The sequence below is a fragment of the Notamacropus eugenii genome, chromosome 4, assembly GCF_028372415.1.
Source record: "Notamacropus eugenii isolate mMacEug1 chromosome 4, mMacEug1.pri_v2, whole genome shotgun sequence".
In the NCBI taxonomy this organism is placed as follows: Eukaryota; Metazoa; Chordata; class Mammalia; order Diprotodontia; family Macropodidae; genus Notamacropus; species Notamacropus eugenii.
In genome coordinates this window covers 320,916,374-320,935,646 of record NC_092875.1, presented here as the reverse complement: position 1 = coordinate 320,935,646, position 19,273 = coordinate 320,916,374, and the positions used below count along the sequence as shown (strand labels likewise).

Genomic DNA, 19,273 nt, shown 5'->3' with positions numbered 1-19,273 from the left:
CCTGGTACCCTGGTCTTTGTGGGGGTCTCACACTCCCTTTCCAGCCCTCATGACAGCCAGTTGTAACAATTTGGTTAAATTTCTGGAGTGAGCATTTAAACTTCAGAAATTGGCAAATGCAAATAAATCAGACCTTGATGCATTATTATGTTGATAACTATTATTAAACCTTTACCAACATATCCCTGCCTCCAAGTCAAACCAATCTGCATTAAATGCCTATTCAGAGTCAAGTCAAAAGAAAGTCCCTGCCCTCATGGAGCTCACTGTCTAAAGAGGGAAACAACATGCAAACAACTATGTAAGAGCAAGATATATGTACAGGAGAAGCTGGGGGTCCTTTCAAAATGAAGGTATTAGAATTAAGAGGGACCCAAAAAAGTTTCTTAAAGAAGCTGGAACTTTTGCTAAGTATCCTTTCATTGGAGATTCCCATGAATATCATTCTCCCCACTGATATTTTGTATATTTGTGGGAGAATGGGCTATATGTCTATGGAAAGGGGAATTGCAAATCTTCTCACTATGTATATCATCAGAAATCTCCGTTTGCAAATAATTATGTCCAGAGAAAAAGGAGACATTGTTTAGGGCTCATTGAGCTATCACTTTGACCCACAAAACGCTGAACCTGGAGTAGCTATTCTGGAACCTCTACCTGTGTGTCTGTGTATGTGTGTGTGCGTGTCACCGGTGTTAAGTATGAAAACAAATATCTATATAATATATATATGTGTGTATGTACGTACAAATGTCTATGTGTGTTCTATATGTATGTATACATACATACACATATATGCATATATATGCACTGTGTGTGTGTGTGTGCATACACACACATACTGTAAGTACAAGATGCTTTCTGAGGGACAGGCATTAAAAATTGGGTAGGGAGAAGAGTAGTTTGGCTAAGCAGAGGATAGAATACTGGGTTTAGAGTCAGGAAGACTCATTTTCCTGAGTTCAAATCTCACCTCAGACACTTCCTAGTTGTTTGACCCCAGACCAGTCCTTTAACCTTGTTTTCTTCAGTTTCCTCATCTGTAAAATGAACTGGAGAAAAAAATGGCCAACCACTCCAGCAGTATCTTTGCCAAGAAAATCCCAAATGAGGTCATGATGAGTCAGACACAACTGAAAACAACTAAACAACAACAAGGACAAGCCAAAGCTTAAATTATGATGGTAAAACCATTAAGAATCCACTGTCACTTCCATTTCATAGTGAGACATCAGAGTAGGACTTCAGTGGAATAATAACAATAGCTCATGCCCATTTAGAACTCCAGGGTTTACAAAGCCCTTTCTCACAACATTGTGAGGAAAGGAGTAAATGAACTGTTCTTTCCTTCACAGATAAAGAAAAAGACAGTGAGAATGGCATGATCCATTAACAAACAGGTAATACAGAACATCAGAAGATGGATTCAATCACAGCACACAAGATACAAAGCTGGGAGGAACCTCAGAAGCCATATGGTTTCCAACCTCCTCATTTATCAAGGTAAAAACTAGAGCCTACAAATATGGGGTGACTTTCCCAAGGAAACAGAGGTAATGTCAGAGGTGGAATTTGAACTTAGGTTAAAAGATGGCCCTGTACCATCAGAATCTAAGCTCATGGCTTTATAATTTTAAAAAAGGAACTATGGACTGGCCATCAGAATTGCAGGAGTATTTCTATGCCTTCTTAAGAAGAAACAGAATTCTCCAGGAGGGCAGGCAGTGGGGAGGGTCTAAGAAGGGACCTGCAATAAGTTCATGCATTCTTTCTCAGAAATGAAGTCAAGAAGTACCTGAGGTTACTACAACCCAAAGAACAAACCTCCAGCTTTGATTGCTGTCAGCCAATCTATTATTTGCCCATTCTTAAGGCAAGGTTCCAAAACTGATACCACAATGTCAACTAATTAATCATTTACTCAAAAAAATAGAGCACAGTGTCTACAAATCCATGTCTTTCAGAAAACTTAACAATGACTTTCTGATTCTAATAGTAACAAACTTTATCTTGTCCTTTATAGATAGTGCTAGTGCCTTCCCTTCATTCTAGAAGGTCCTTTTAAACCTCTAATTTGTTCTGTCTATAACTTGTTTGTACATAGTTGTTGGCATAATCTCTATGTCACTCTTCCCCCTCCCCCCACAACACACACACACTTAGATTGTGAGTTTCTTGAGGGCAGGGACTGTCTCCTGCTCTTCTTTGCATCCCCAGCTTTTAGCACAGTGTCTGGCACATAGTAGGCATTTAATAAATGCTTGTTGACTTGGCTTGACTTTGACTATAGGACATGGACTATTGACTGAGTTTTTCCACTAATGGTGACAGGATTTGTGTTAAGCTAGGGTCTCCCTTAAGCTGCAGCCTCCCTTATGGGGTAATGACCTCCCTTAACGAAGAGCCTGCTTGGTGTGCTACCTGGAATAAATGCCTTTACTTGGTTTGGAGACAGCCTAAGCAAATTCTTTTGAGATGACCTCATCACACATACCTTGCACCTCATCATTTGCACCCTGAACCTCAACACTATCCACATATCACTCGTAGAAGAAAAAACACTGGATATGGAGTCAGAAGACTGGGTGGAGCCGGGAGAGTTGTTGAATCCTGGCTGTCACTTATTACCCAAGGTGTAACTTTTGGCAGCTCAAGCTCTGTAGGCTTCAGTTTCTGAAGCTGTAAAATTCAACTGTTTTATTAGATCTCTAAGATTCTTTCTAGCTCTAAATCTAGTTCCTCTAGAACTAGAAGGTAGGTAGGTGGCTAAATTAATGGATCACTGGGCCTGGAGCCAGAAAACATGAATTCAAATCCAGCCTCATATACTAGCTGTGTGACACAGACAAGTCACTTAAACCCCCTCAGCTTCAGTTTCCTCAACTGTAAAATGGAGGTGATAATAGCACCTGTCTTGTAGGGTTGTTATGAGGATCAGAGGAGATAAGATTTGTAAAGAGTCTGCCATATAGAGGGTACTTAATAAATGCTTATGTAACCTTACCCTCAAAAATTGATATGTCTCTCTCCTCATTGGTGGAGATTGATTACTCACTATGCTAAAACTACGTGAGTGGAGTTACTAAGAGAGAGAAGAAAGATCCTAGTCTTCTGGTTTCCAGCTTTGAGAGGGAAGATGTTTGTTGCCAACCTTTCTTCAGGCTCTTGAGAAGAGTTTAGCTTTTAACAACTCCACCCCTTATAGGAGCACTGAGTAATCATTCTCCATCAATGAGGAGAGAGTCTCATACTAATGAGATTTGAGGCTTCAGTTACATTTAGTTCCTTCCTTATGATTGACAGCACACATTTTTCAGGTATCTGATCAGAGTTTGAAGTCATTTAACCCAACCCCCTCATCTTATAGATGGTATTAGTACAAATTTATTAGAAGATAAATTCTTTGGGGGAGGTACTGGAGTGGGGAGAATTGGACTAGATGACCTCAAGAATGACCTCTTTCCAACTTTAGATCTTGGATCTTTTGCTCTGGTGTAAAAAACCTTCAGCTTTGATTGATTATATTTATGATGGCAACATTACACAAAACAGCAATGACAAGGTTTAGCTGGGCTTATCTTAATGCCAGATGCAACTGCCATTGCTATTGTAAGAGAGAGACTTTCTGAGCAGTCACTTACTAACCATGTCAGCCAATTTAGTAAGAACAGGACACACTCTGTCAGAGGATGCCACTGGAACAACAAAGCATAGAAATTGTTCCAACCAAATGAATTCATCATTTGCCAATGTCACTCAGTCAAGGTAAGCATATTTGTTTTTAAAGGTGAAAAATAACGGACAAGTTTAAATCTGTTCTTAAGAGACAAAAAGCACTTGGCAAATTGATCTTAAAGCATCATTTGCATCATCCTCCCACTTGACATTTACACAGCACCTTTACAAAGCTATTATGTACTATTATACATAGTACATGAAGAATAGTACAATGCAATAGCAGGCAGCTGGTGGTGCAGCTGATAGAGCGTGCTGTGTTTGGTGTCAGATGACCTGGTCTCAAATTCTAGTTCTTCCACACTTTCACCTGTGTGATCTTGAGTAAGTCCCTTACCCTTTCTGTGCCTCAGTTTCTTTGTCTATAAAATAGGGGATTTGGAATAGGTAATCTTAGAAATCCCTTCATTTAATCTTCATATCAACTCTGTAAAGTAAGAGCAGATATTACTATACTCATTTATAGATCAGGCAACTGAGTCTGAGAGAGGTGAAGGGACTTGTTCAGTGTTCCATGGCTAGTAAGTGGCAGAGCTGAGATCAGGACTTAGTTCTTCTGCCTTCCAACTCACTGATGCTTCCACTTCACGCTGCCTGATTAAGACCCTTTGTTCAGGAACTTTCCTACCAAACTCTTCTCAGCAGCTTTCAAGGTCCGCATGATATGGCATCTCCATAGTAAATCCTATTTCTCTATTATTCCTCAACAGTCAATCAACCAAGAAACATATATTAAGTACCACTTCTGCCAGGCATCGTGCTAAACTTTAGAGATACAAAAGGAGGCAAATGACATAATCTGTCCTCAAGAGTTTATAATCCAATAAGGGAGACAACATGCAAACACACACACACAAATGTACATAAAGTAAGCTATACAGAGGATAAACAGAAGAAAATTAACTGAAGAAAGGCCGTGAAACTAAAAGGGATTAAGGAAGGCTTCCTAGAGAATGTGGGATTTTGGTTGGGACTTAAGCCAGCACCAAGAACTTTCTTTTCCCCTTCAGACTATTTCCTCAAAGTCCATCAAATGCCATTCTCCTTATCCTTTTCTTCTGTGAGTAATATGCATCATCATGTGACTCTGTAAATGTGGTTGGTCATTGCTTTGGATAGTGTTTTTAGGTCTTTCAAAGTTGCATGTCTTTACAATATTGTTATTTTATAAATTTTTCTTCTGGCTCTGCTTCCTTCATTTTCCCCAGGTTTCTCTAAAACTGTCCCATTTATCATTTCTTACCACATCATTCAATTTCTCTACCACAATTTGTTCAGCTGATAAGCACTCCCATAATTTCAAGTTCTTTGTCCTTACAAAGAGTTTGTAGTTTATATTACATTAGAGGAGCTATGACACAATGATAATGCACATTGTACAGCTCGTATACATGAGAGAAATACAAACAAACTTTAATAGGAGGTCCAAGTGGGGACAGGCCATGACAGATTTGGGGGTAGTGGGGACCACTTCTTTGAAGAGGTACTATTTGAACTGGACTTGGAAGGTTGGATAGCAGTTCAAGTATAGGAAACAGGAAGTGGAGAGAAAATTCCAGGCGTAGGAAATCATAGCAGAAAAAGCAAAGAATCAGAAAAGCACTAGGTGTTTATGTAGAATAAGCAGTCCAGTTTTGTTGGACCATAAGAATAGGAGGAGGGTTCACATCTAACCTCAGATACTTACTAGTTGTGTGACCTTGGGGCAAAGTCACTTAACCTCATTGCCTCCAAAAAAAAAAATAGGTGGAAGAGGATAGAATGGGATAGTTTTATATAATTGTTACTGTATAAATTCTCTCTGCATCAGTTTTTATAAGCCTTTCCAGGTTTCCCTGAAACTATCCCTTCTACCACCTCTTATTGTATAACAGAATTCAATTTCATTCATATATTGTGATTTGTTCAGTCATTTCCAATGATGGATACTCCTGTTTTTGTGATCTTTTTCTATCAGTTGCATTTCCTATTCCCTCATGTGCATGCATACATGGGAACACACATGTTTTAGAATTAAAATGAATTATAAAATTATTTAATTTGAAATATTAAGATTTAAAATAATTTTGAAATTAAAATGAATAAAATTTTTGTTTTCAGAACATTACAAAACACCTGGAGACAATCTGGAATGTCACCAAAAAAAAAAAAAGAGAAAGATGAGATCTCTGATATGGATGAATACTCCCTGGGTGTCTCTTCTCTCACCCTGTCTACCACACAATTCTAGTGTAGTTAAGATTTAGGAGGGTCTGCGACCTGGCCCAGGTGCAGAGCAGTAAAGGGTCCTGGTGAGCTTCTGTGTGTTTGGTACTTTAAAAATAATTGTGAGCTCAAATTCAGATATTTGCAATTCAAGTTCTATTGCTTGTCTGATATTATATGCAGTGTTTCATACCCATAGTCCTTCACCTCTGTAAATAAGGGAGAGAGTCTAATGAGGATTTAAATTAGAATTAGTTTAAGATAGCAGAACTGATTGATTCATTTCTTTCTCCTTCTTAAAAATAGTTTTAATGTTGCCTTTTGTTTTTGCAACAAACATTTTCCCTAAAAACCTCCCTTGAACCCTTTCTTAAAACAAAAACAAAAATTTATGCAAAGTCAACCAAGGTAGAAACTGCATCTAACAGTAAATATCCATATGCCACATTCTTCTTCTGTTAAGAAAAGGAAGATATGTTCCTTATTATTTCTCCAGGGTCAATTTAATATAATTCATCCTAATTCAATTGCTCTTTAGTGTTTCCATTTGTGGTGTTGTAGCTATTTGTACATATTGTCCTTTTGTTTCTTCTTTATTCGCTTTGTTTCGCTTCACACAAATGAGAATACACACAAATACTTTCTTAATTTGTCACATTTGTCATTTCTTTCAGTCATTTCTCAATTATGTCTTATTCTTCCTGAAAGTAGCATGAGCTTCATATCTGACCTCCCCATAGAACTTTCCATACGTATTTGACCCACTTGTTTGTCCATGTTGCTTTCTGCCTTTTACTTCATCTCCTAAACACTCAGGGATTCACAGGGTTTCCCCTCCCCCACCATAAGTCCAGTGTTCTTCCCCTTTGTCTGCTTCAAAGACTCATTGATGAGTACTGCAGCCAATCCTACTAATCAACATGAAAAAAAGCCACAAATCTGTTTATTACGTGCTCAGAGCATAGACCCATGATTTCCAGAAATCTATGGGCCCTGAGCAGCAATTTCAGCAACCCTATATTGATTTTAGTTACATAGGCAAGACGAGCACAAGGATGAGCAAGGGGAAGGTAATTGTTTATACATCAAAGAACAGACAGCGGAAGGGGAAGTGCTATATCAGGTTAAAATAATATACTAGTCAAGAGCCACTAAGGTTACAGTTAGAATTTGCAAACCAACCAGTGAATAACCTGAGCTAAAGTTGATATTTCAGCTTAATTCTGCAGGTTCTAAGTAGTTACCTGACTTGCTCATCTTGTGTAAATGGTGGCAAAAAAATTAAACCAAAAATTCTCTTCTCATAGCTTCCTCCAGTGAAAAAGCAGTTTTTCTGCCTCCTGACCATGGGGCAACTGGCACTGACTTGGATAGCTTTCATTAATAGCAGGGTAATGGCAGGTACAGGACAGGCAGAAGACACCATTTCTTGGTCAGCAGCCTTAAAGAACATGGAATTTTCTCCACAGGTATGGTAGCTTTTTTAAAAATTAAAGTTAAATAAAACATTTTCAATTAACATTTATTTTCTCTCTACCCACTCTCCATCAAATAAAGAAAAATATTTTGTAACAAATAAGCTTAGTCAAGCAAAACAAATTGTCATATTGTCTATGTCCAAAAATATTAATTTTATTCTGTTTCTCAAGTCTACCATCTCTCTGTGCAAAGGTGGATAGCATACATCATCATGGGTTCACTTGAATTCTGGTTGGTCATTGAACAAAGTGCTTATGCCTTTGAAAGTTGTTCATCTTTATAGTGTTGTTATTGAACAAATTGTTCTCTTGGTTTTGCTCATTTCATTCTGTATCAGTTCAGACAATTCTTCCCAGGTTTCTCTGAAACTATGTCTTTCATCATTTCTGATGACACAATATTATTCCATTACATTCACGAATGACAACTTGGAGCAGAACCAGGAGAAGATTGTACACAGTAACAGCAACATTATGTGATGATCAACTTGGATAGACTTATCTTTTCTCAGCAATACAATGATCCAAGACAATTCCAAAAGACTCATGATGGAAAATGCTATCTGCATCCAGAGAAAGAACCATGAAGTCTGAATGCAGATCAAAGCATACTATTTTCACTATTTTGGGGGGGTTTTGTTTTATTTTTCCTCATGGTTTGCCCCTTTTGTTCTGATTCTTTTTTCACAACATGACTAAAGTGGAAATGTGTTTAACATGATTGATTGTACATATATAAGCTAATCAGCCATCTTGAGGAAGGGAGAGGGAGTGACAAAAATTTGGAACTCAAAATCTAATAAAAATGAGTGTTGAAAGCTATCTTTACATGTAATTGGAAAAAATGGAATATTATTAAGTGCATAAATGACTTTTTCAGCCATTTTTCAATTGATGGTCACCCATATGTTAGCTTGTTTTTGAAAAAATGAATATATATAAAAAAGAGCTTCAGATGTTTCTGCAAATGATCCATCATTTTGTGTAATAAGTATTGTACAAAATTGTATAAGTGACTAATTTTGTCAGTGTAGAAGTATACTCACTGAAAAGGGAACACAGTCATTTATTAGATTACTTTAAGTAACAAATTTCCATTTTTATGATTTCAAATTCACATGATTCTTGATGTCCTAAAACCATGGTTCTACACTATGGCAATTTGGGGGTTAAGTCAGCATCACTAAATTGTGTATCCCTATATACCACTATATAGCTATACACCAAAGAAATGAAAGAAAGAAGAAAAGAACCCATATGAACAAAAATTTTTATACTAGCTTTTTTTGTGATGGCAACAAATTAGAAACTGGGCAGGTACCTGTCAGTTGGAGAGTGATTGAACAAATTTGGTATATGAATGTAACAGAATACTGTACTGTAAGAAATGATAAATGAAATTATTTTCAAGAAACCTGAAAAGACTTGTCTAAATTGATGTAGAATCAAGTGAGAAGAACCGGAGCAATTTGTATATTAATAGCAACCATTTAGAAAGAATTAACTGATCAAAGCAATGACTGACCAGAAGATTCATGATAAAATATGCAACCTGACAGAGAAAGGTGATTGACACAAAAATGTAGGTTGAGATAGCCAATTCAAGAATTTGTTTAGCTTAACAATGCATACATTTTTACAAGGGTTTAAGTTTTCTTTCTTTTTCATGGGGGTGAAAGGAAGGTAAGAGAGAGAGAAGATAAAAATTTAATTGAAAAAAATAAAATAAAACTTTAAAAAAGTTCAGATCATCTGCATTATCTTTCTCACTATAGGTGAATATTTACTAGGTCCCTCCTATAATGACCAAAGCAGTATTCTAGGTGATTAAGGGGATAACAAAAATGAAGGGAGAAATGATTTCCCTTCCTCAGGGAGATTACAATCTAGTTAAAGATGACATTTACTTGTAAAAACCTAATATGATACAAAGTAGTATAAGGCAAGTGTCAAAGGAATTGTTCTGCTAATGTGTTATTGGAGTTCCAGGGAAAGAGAGATCATTTGCTGGCAGGAGGGGTAAGGGAAAGTGACACTTGACTTGGACTTTGAACATTTGACCTGGACTTTGAACACTAGAACTTTGATAAGTGGAGAGGAAATGGGAGACTATTTGATGATGGGTAATTCACATGTCCCAGAACATAGAAAAACAAAAAAGTACACAGTAAGGCTGAAGGGATAGCAGGTTGCCTGAAATGTACTGGAAGATCCTTAAATATTTCAATACTTTTGGTTTCTCCAACAGACCACATCTTTATAGTTACATAATTAACTAAACAACAGTAAGAATCTAAGTGCCTGCTGTTTATTGATTACTGATTACAAAAAAGCATTTGACCAAGTAGAGCAAAACATAGCCTTTAATCTTTTCCTCCAGTGAGGTTTCACTTCTACAGATGTTGAGATCATAGAAGATGCTTTGATGGATGCAACCACAGAGATAAGTTTGTACAACAGTCTTCTGACTACAAATATCAAAAGAATCACAAAACTGGTTCTTGAAAGGCATGCCCTTTATAGAGAATACATTGCACTGAGTCTAAATGGAAAGAGATTCCTATGAATGGTGGGGTTCTCCAGTTTGTAGATGATATTGTGCTGGTGTCCTTCACATCTGCTCAGTCTCCAATTCCTTGCCACTACAAAAACAGCTAGTATAAATATTTTTTATTTATATGGGTCTTTTTCTTTTTGCTTTCATTTCTTTGGGGTATAGTTCAAGTAGTGGTATCTAGACATGTACAATTTAGTGACATTAACTTTACCTTCAAATCACCATAGTGTAGAATCATAGTTCTAGGCTATCAAGAATCATGTGAATTTGGAAGGATGAAAATGGAAATCTGTTATTGAAAGTAAACTAATAAAATGATTATGTTTGGAATTTCTGGGAGCCAAGATGGCAGAGTGATCTGTAAATGTTCTCCGCCTACTCTTGTTGATCCTGATAAACTCAGAGAATATATCCCCAGGAAAAATCCTGGAATAGTGGGATCAGCTGAAGGGGTAAACAGTCTCTTAGCCAGTGAGGCTAGGAAAATTGCAAAGAGGGGTCCCTCTTGCTATGGCTGAAGGGAACCAGTGAAGGCTTGGGGCTATCCTAGACAGCCCCATCTCAGCAAACTGGGAAGAGATCCTGAGCCTCAGGGGATTGAGGGGGTGGAGTCTGTAAGCACTAACACCAGGGCCACCAGGGTGCCTCAGCTCAGTCAAAGGAATTGAGAAGACACTATCACAAATGGGTTTCACCAACCACTGAGCTTGTATGTACTCTAGCTCATGAGAGGAGACCTCCTGAGGCCAAACCACCCCTCTCTCACACAGTGAGCTCTAGAGTAACTCCCAGGAAACTCAGAAAGACTTCACCTGGTCTCTGCTTTGGCACACCAGCCAGCTCAGCACCAGGTAAGCTGCAGCATTCTAGCTTCTAGCTGAAAGAACCAGAGGCCACAAAACACAACGCCTCAAGTTCCAAGCACAAGAACCATGGGACAGAGCCCCCTGTGCCCCAGAAGCAGAGATTTACTTCAAAAGCCAGGAGAAAGACAATCATCATGAGCAAGAAGCAAATGAGAAAAGAAAAGACCATAGATTCTTACTATGGGGACAAGGATGAAAACACAAATACTGAAGAGGTTAACATTGAGACTGAAACTTCAGAAGGAAATATGAACTGGTCTCAAGGCCAAAGAGCATTCTTGGAAAAGCTCAAGAAGGATTTTAAAAGCCAAATTAGAGAGATAGAAGAAAAACTGGACAATGGTTTTTAAAATATGAAAAAAATAATTCACTGAAGAGAACAACTCCTTATAAAGGAAAATTGAACAAATGGAAAAGGAAGTACAAAACCTAACTAGAAAAATAACTCCTTAAAAGGAACAACTGGGCAAAGGGAAAAAAAGGAGATGCAAAAGTTAACTGGAGAAAACAATGTGATAAAAATTAGAATTGGGCAAGTAGAAGTTAATGACTCTATGAGACATAAAAAATTAGTCAAACAGAATCTAAAGAATGAAACAATAGCAGAAAATGTAAAACTGGAAAAACAACTGACCTGGAAAATAGATGCAAGAGAGAAAAATCTAAGAATTATTGATCTACCAGAAAGCCATGATGAAAAAAATAGCCTGAACAATGTCTTCCAGAAATCATCAAGAAAAACTGCTCTGAGGTTCTAGATCCAGAGGGCAAAATAGTCTTCAAAAGAATCCACTGATCACTTCCTGAAAGAGATCCCAAACTGAAAACACCAAGATATATTGTTGACAAATTCCAGAACTATCAAGTTAAGGAGAAAATACTGCAAGCAGCCAGAAAGAAACAATTCAAATATTAAGTAACTACAGTCAGGATCACACATGACCTTGCAGCTTGTGCATTAAAAGATTGGAGGGATTGGAATATGATATTCCATAAGGAAAAGGAGCTTGAATTTCAAGCATGGATCAATTACCCAGCAAAATTAAATATAATATTTCAGGCAAGGAGATGGAAATTCAATGATATAAGGAATTTCCAGACCTTCCTGATGTTTTCCTCAAGAAAAGGCCAGAGCTCAATAGAAAATTTTATCTCCAAACACAAGTCTCAAGAGAGCCATAAAAATGTAAAGAGGGGAAAAAAAACTTGTTATTCAACATGGGCAAACTGTTTACATCCCTATGAGGATAAATGGTACTTGTTAATCTTGAGAATGGTATATTTATTATGATATTTAAAAGGGATATACATAGATAGAGGGAGTGGGTATAAATTAAATGATGTGATGATAAAAATGTGATTTAAGGGTGCAAAAGGATTGTAATGGGAGATGTGAAAAGGAGGAGGCAGGAAAAGGTAAATTACATCACAGAAAGAAGCACAAAAACATATTACAGTAGAGGGAAAGAGGGAAGGGAAATGAGCACTATTTGAGATTAACTCTCATCTGATTTGGTTCGAGGAGGGAACAATAAATTCAGTTAAGTATAGAAATCTAATTCTATAGGCAGCAGGAGGGGAAAGGGGAAAGAAAAGGGAGGGAAGAAGTAGAAAGGGAAAGGGGGAATAAAAGGGCTAATGGGCTGATAGGAGGGAGAGAGGGAAGACTGAGGGAGGTGGTGGTCAAAAATTAAAACTCTATTGTGGAAAGGAAGAGAAAAGGGAGAACTAAAAGCATAAGTGAAGGGAATTGGGATGGAGGGAAAGTTAATCATAACTGTGAATGTGCATGGGATGGACTCTCCCATAAAACTGAGGCAGATAGCAGAATGGATTAAAAAATGTAATCCAACAATATATTGTTTACAAGAAACACATTTGAAACAGGGAGATACACACAGGGTAAAGGTAAAAGGTTGGAGCAGAATATATTAGGCTGCTTCAGCTCATGTGAAAAAAGCAGGGATAGCAATCCTAATCTCAGACAGGGCAAAAGCAGAAATAGATCTAATCAAAAGAGATAAGAAAGCAGTCTATATCTTGCTGAAAGGTACTATAGACAATGAAGCAATATCATTACTAAACATATATGCACCAAGTGATATAGCATCCAAATTCTTAGAGGAGAAGTTAAGGAGTTACAGAAGAAATAGAGAGCAAAACTATAGTGGTGGGTGACCTTAACCTCTCCCTCTCTAAACTTGATAAATCTAACCTCAAAATAAACAAGAAAGAAGTTAGGGAGGTGAATAGAACTCTGATCAAGGTAGATACGATAGATCTCTGAAGAAAATTGAATGGGGATAGAAAGGAATATACCTTTTTCTCAGTGGTACATGCCACATATACAAAAATTGACCATGTCCTAGGGCATAAAAATCTTACAATTCAGTGCAGAAAGGCAGAGATAGTCAATGCATCCTTCTCAGATCATAATGCAATAAAAATTATCTGTAATAAAAGGTCATGAAAAGATGAACCAAAAATTAATTGAAAACTAAATAATCTAATCTTAAAGAATGAGTAGGTTAAATGACAAATCATAGAAACAATCAACAACTTCATTCAAGAGAATGACAATAATGAGACAACCTATCAAAACTTATGGGATATAGCAAAAGCGGTTCTTAGGGGAAGTTTTATATCTTTGAAAACCTACATGAATAAAATAGAGAAAGGAGATCTATGAATTGGACATGCAACTGAAAAAGCTAGAAAAAGAACAAATTGAAAATCCCCAAGTAAATACCAAATTAGAAATACTGAAAACCAAAAGAGAGATTAACAAGATTGAAATTAAGAAAACTATTGAACTAATAAATAAAACTAATAGTTGGTTTTATGAAAAAACCAATAAAATTGATAAACCTTTGGTCAATTTGATTAAAAAAAAAGAAAGAAGAAAACCAAATTACCAATATCAGAAATGAAAAGGATGAACTCAATTCCAATGAGGAGAAAATTAGAAATTACTTTGCCCAACTGTATGCTCATAAATTTGACAATCTAAGTGAGATGGATGAATATTTGAAAAAATATAAATTGCACAGGTTAACAGAAGAGGAAGTTGAATACTTAAATAACCCTATCTCAGAAAAAGAAATTAAACAAGTCATCAATGAACTCCCTAGCAAAAAATCTCCAGGGCCAAATGGATTTACAAGCGAATTCTATCAAACATATTGGAACAGTTAATTCCAATACTATACAGACTATTTGGGGAAATTGGTGAAGAAGGAGTCCTACCAAATTCTTTTTCATGACACAGATATGGTTCTGATACCTAAACCAGAAAGAGTCAAAACAGAGAAAGAAAATTATAGACCAATTTCTTTACTGAATATAGATGTAAAAATTTTAAATGAGATATTAGCAGAAAGAGTACAGCAACTTATCACAAGAATAATACATTATGATTAGGTAGGATTTATAACAGGAATGCAAAGCTGTTTCAATATTAGGAAAACTATCAGCATTATTGATCATATCAACAACAAAACCAACAGAACCCATATGATTATCTCAATAAATGCAGAAAAAGCTTTTGACGAAATACAACACCCATTCCTATTGAAAACACTAGGGAGCATAGGAATAAATGGAGCCTTCCTTAAAATAATAAGCAATATCTACCTAAAGCCATCAACAAGTATTTTATGTAATGGGGATAAGCAAGATGCATTTCCAATAAGATCAAGGGTGAAACCAGGATGTCCATAATGACCACTGTTATTCAATATGGTACTAGAAATATTAGCTTTAGCAATAAGAGAAGAAAAAGAAACTGAAGGAATTAAAATAGGCAAAGAAACTAAGTTATTATTCTTTGTAGATGATATGATGATATACTTAAAGAATACTAGGGAATCAAGTAAAAAACTACTATTATTTCAATAATAAACAACTTTGGCCAAATTGCAGGCTACAAAATAAACCCCCATAAATCATCTGCATTTCTATATATTACTAACAAAGTTGAACAGCAAGAGATAGGAAGAGAAACCCCATTTAAAGCTATGGTAGACACTATAAAATATCTGAGAGTACCTGCCAAAACAAACGCAGGGACTATATGAACACAATTACAAAACACTTTTTGCACAAATAAAGTCAGATCTAAGTAAGTGGAAAATCATCAGTTGCTCATGGGTAGGCCAAGCTAATATAATACAAATGACAATTCTACCTTAATTTACTTATTCAGTGCCATATATCAATCAATCAAACTATCAGATAATTATTTTCTAGAGCTAGAAAAAATTATGTCAAAATTCATCTGGAAGAACAAAAAGTCCAGAATATCAAAAGAATTAATGGAAAGAAAAGCTAGGGAAGGTGGTGTAGCCATACCAGATCTCCAATTATATTATAAAGTAGCAATCATCAAAACCACTTGATACTGGCTAAGAAATAAAGGGGTAGACTAGTGGAATAGATTAGGGATTGAAGACACAGTAGTCAATGAATATAGCAATGTACTGATAAATCCAAGGACCCCAGCTTCTGGGAAAAGAACTCAGTGTTTGACAAAAACTACTGGGGAAACTCACACACACTAGTATGTGAGCAATTTTTCTAGTAGACTTAGCCCTTCGGAGAAATTCAAGGACCTAAGACATTCACAATGGAGTCTTGAGGCAAAATGCTTTCCACATCCAGCGAAAGATCTATGGAACTGGATCACAGAATGAAGCAGACCATTTTCTCTTGTGTTATGTTTTGTTTTGGTTCATTTTTTCTCATGGTTTTTCCCATTCATTTTAAATCTTTTGTGCAGCATGACCAAAGTGAAAATGTATTTAATAAGAATGTATGTGTAGAACCTATATAAGATTGCATGCCATCTCGGGGAAGGAGGAGGAGAAAATCTAAGACTTATGGAAGTGATTGTAGAAAACTGAAAACAACTAGCATTAATAAAAAAATTAAATTGAAAAGAGGAAAAATAAAATGACTATGTTTTCTCTTTAGTGAGTATACTTCTATACTGACAAAATAAATCATTTGCTTGGACTGTGGATTCATGTTTTTGCATGTTTATGTCTTTTGTTATGGATAAAAATATTTACAAAACAGGTCTAAAACAAGTGACATTTGATTCAATAATTGAGATGTAGTTAGAATCCTCAATTTTTAACTTTTATTTTTAATTTCTTTTTGTTTAGGGAAGGAGAAAAAGTATTTGTACCAGAGAAAAGAAAGGGATGGCTTGACACTGATGGCACTATGTGTTGCTGGATTTTTTTTTAAAAAAGCTTTTAAAGGGGAGAAACTTCTGACAACAACTTAGCCTTTCTGTTGTATATCAGAATATAAATGATACACTTCTGACCCCAGGATTCTGAATAAAATGCTAATTTTGGAAAAAAAGTATCACTTGTACAACTTCCTATAATATTTGTTACAGGAAATAATGGGTCATTTGTAAAATACCATCATCCCATTGGAAATTAAAGGGATGGCCATCAACTGGGGAATGATGGATAACGTTGTATTATATGATTTTGATGGAATACTAGGGTTTCTATAAGAAATGATGAGCAGGATGGTTTCATAAAAACATGTGTAGACTTATAAGAACTCATGCGAAGCAATGTGAACAGAATCACAAAAACATTGTACAACTGTGAAAGGCTTAGCTGCTCTGAGCAAGATAATGATTTGAGACAATTCCAAAGGACCCATAATGAAAAATACTATCTACCTCCAGAGAACGAACTGATGAACTCTGGACGCAGATTGAAGCATACTTTTAAAACTTTATTTTTCTTGGGATTTTTTGTCTGTATTTTCTTTCACAACAACATGACTGATATGGAAATATGTTTTGCATGAGTAAACTCTTGTAATCAATATAAAATTGCCTATAGAGGAGGGACAAGAAGAAGGGAGAGAATTTGGAACTTGGAATTTTTTAAAATAAATGTTCAAAATTTTTTTACATGTAATTGAAAAATATTTAAGAAAATGAAAATATATTGAAAAAAAGAAATATTATCATGCCCCAAACATTAAAGAGCCTTCTCAATTAGATCCATAACCACAAAAAGGCCTGGTAATCCTCCTAAGAAAATAAAGTGGAAAAAGAACGGCCAATGGTCAGATTATGACATATAGTTGGATAGGCTTACATTTGCCTTAGTCCATAAGTACGTATAACTTAGATAGGTACTGAAAACAGATAATGAGCTAGACCCAAAAGAGAATGGGTTGTATGTGACTTGACAAATTTTATGGGAGATAAAGTTGCAAATACACACACGTACACATACATGATATATCTATATATCTATACACACACATAATATACACATGTTATATATATATAATACATATACATACATACAATACATATATTTCTATATATAATATATATGTATGTGTGTGTGTGTGTGTGTGTATTTAAGGGTCAGATCGGATAAAGCATTGAATGCCAGATTAAGGAATTTGGACTTTATCCTTTAGAGCTTTGCGTGGGACTTAGTATCTTCCTCTAGAGCTTGTGCCTGGATACTGTCAATCTCTTTATACTATGTTGAGGATAAGTATAAGTCATCATACTTAATGTGGTCCTTGGTAATTGTCCTACAAAAGAGAGATCTCCTTCTGAGAGATTCCACACTGGAGAAAGAGAGCAGTAGCAGAGTTAAGAGAAAAATCTGGAGACTTAGGGGAGATGAAAGCCTGTGCTTGTGCACAGCATTGCTTTGTAGATTGCTAAGAGCATCCTAAGAGTTTTAGGGATAGAAGATTGTGCTATCACCCACAAGACCTGAGAGGTGTCAGTGAGAGTTAGAAGTGAGGCATGTGATTCCAGAAGATAGTGGAACCACGTGGACAGATAAATAAAGGAAAGAAAAAAAAACATTTATTAAGGACTTACCATGTTGCAAGAGCTTTGCTAAGTTCTAGGGAGACCAATAGAAAAGCAGAAACAGTTCCTGCTAAGAAGCGGTTCATATCTAAGAGAAGAAACAACAGATAAATGTTCATTTCAACTACAAGTTAGATGGAAAGGCCTCATGGTCATTGAATGGTAATGAATCTTCACTAATGTTGTTTCCCCTGATAAAACTGTTGAGGGCCAGGATGGAGTGCTGTTGACAAGTTCAGGATAGACCTTCGGGGAAACTGTTCTTTGAGATTGTGCTCATTATCATCCAAAATGGCTCTCCATGCCCCCTGGATGTTGCTGTCTCCCTGAGACCAACAAGAGAACTACAGAATTCAAGGGATATGTAAAATAGATGCCCTCTAGGCTAACAGTCTTTAAAGACAATAAGACTGGCCAAATCTCTAGAACAGGAGATGAGCAGAATGTCATGTAGGCTTGCAGTTTCTGTCTATAAATACCCTGATCCTCGGATCAATAAACGGAGTTGGCCTATCTTCTCCTGCCTACTCATGTATCTTTCTTTTTCACCACATCACGGAACCTCATGGGGACACAGGCCATTGGCCACATAAAACCATTTTCTATTTCTGATGTTGAACTGTTTTTGACAGGGCAGGACTTAGGCAGGAAGAACTTTCTTTTCCATATCCCCTGTATTTTCATCACAGTAGTTGATAAGGAGAAAGGGCTACCTCACCTGTAGAGGTGATTTCCAAGTCTCATCTCCACAGGGATTGCTTCCCCAAGGGCTACAGAAGTTAGGCTGAAAGAATGAGTAATGTATGGGAGGGTGTTGCTATTCCTGGGCCCCTTGGTCATCACTTGGGCAGTGGGTGATCATGCAGTATTAGTAAGGCTGGGAATGGGGCCCTTCACTACAGGAGTTGTTCTCCCCAATGATGTATGTAAGGGCTGAGCTGGAAGCAGGGCTAATGTCTGAGAGGCATTGTGATGCCTAGGGTTCCTACACTCAGGAACCTAGTTTGTCTCCACTGGGGATTGAGAGGAGATGATTATCACCATCTGGCTTTGTTTGACTTGTCTGTCACATTTTGTTTCCTGTATCTCCCTGAAGGTATGGTGGCGCTTCAGATAAGCTGACTTACCTGCCCTGACAATGGCAATTGGTCAGCAATTGGTAGGGATTCTTCCAGCAAGGGAAGGGTAATGGAAGGGGTGGGGGGAAATAGCCCCTGTGGGAACTAGGCTAGAAATAGAGCTAATAACATGGAAGTTCTTTCTATTTCTATGACTCTTCAGTTTACTTGCCTGTGGGACTCAGCCTTTTGGAGAGAGAAGCTGGGGTAGGTTTGGGGAAGATGGTTTCCTGAATAAGGTCAAGTCCCTGACCCATACATTTATAAAGAAAATGGAAATCAGAAGAAAGAACAAACAAGCAGGATAGCTCTGAAAATGTTGAATGGTACATTTTTTCAAAAAAAGCAAGTTGTGCATAAGTGGTTTGCATTTTCCTATGTAATCTTCATATATTTTGTATATAAAATTTTTTTTTGCTGTTTCTTAAATTGAGAATGAA

General features: G+C 36.6%; 1 long non-coding RNA gene across 2 annotated transcripts in view; it reads left to right on the top strand.

Annotated features, from left to right (window-relative positions):
* Window positions 1–16,279, top strand: part of LOC140501463 (uncharacterized) — a 47,548-nt gene extending 31,269 nt beyond the window's left edge. The window contains exons 3-5 of one of the 2 annotated variants that reach the window (XR_011966194.1): window positions 1,356–1,503; window positions 7,248–7,409; window positions 16,007–16,279. This is a non-coding gene — a long non-coding RNA (uncharacterized lncRNA). The remainder of the gene's footprint in view (window positions 1–1,355; window positions 1,504–7,247; window positions 7,410–16,006) is intronic. The other variant, XR_011966193.1, reaches the window with a different exon arrangement.
* The last annotated feature ends 2,994 nt before the right edge of the window (window positions 16,280–19,273 follow it).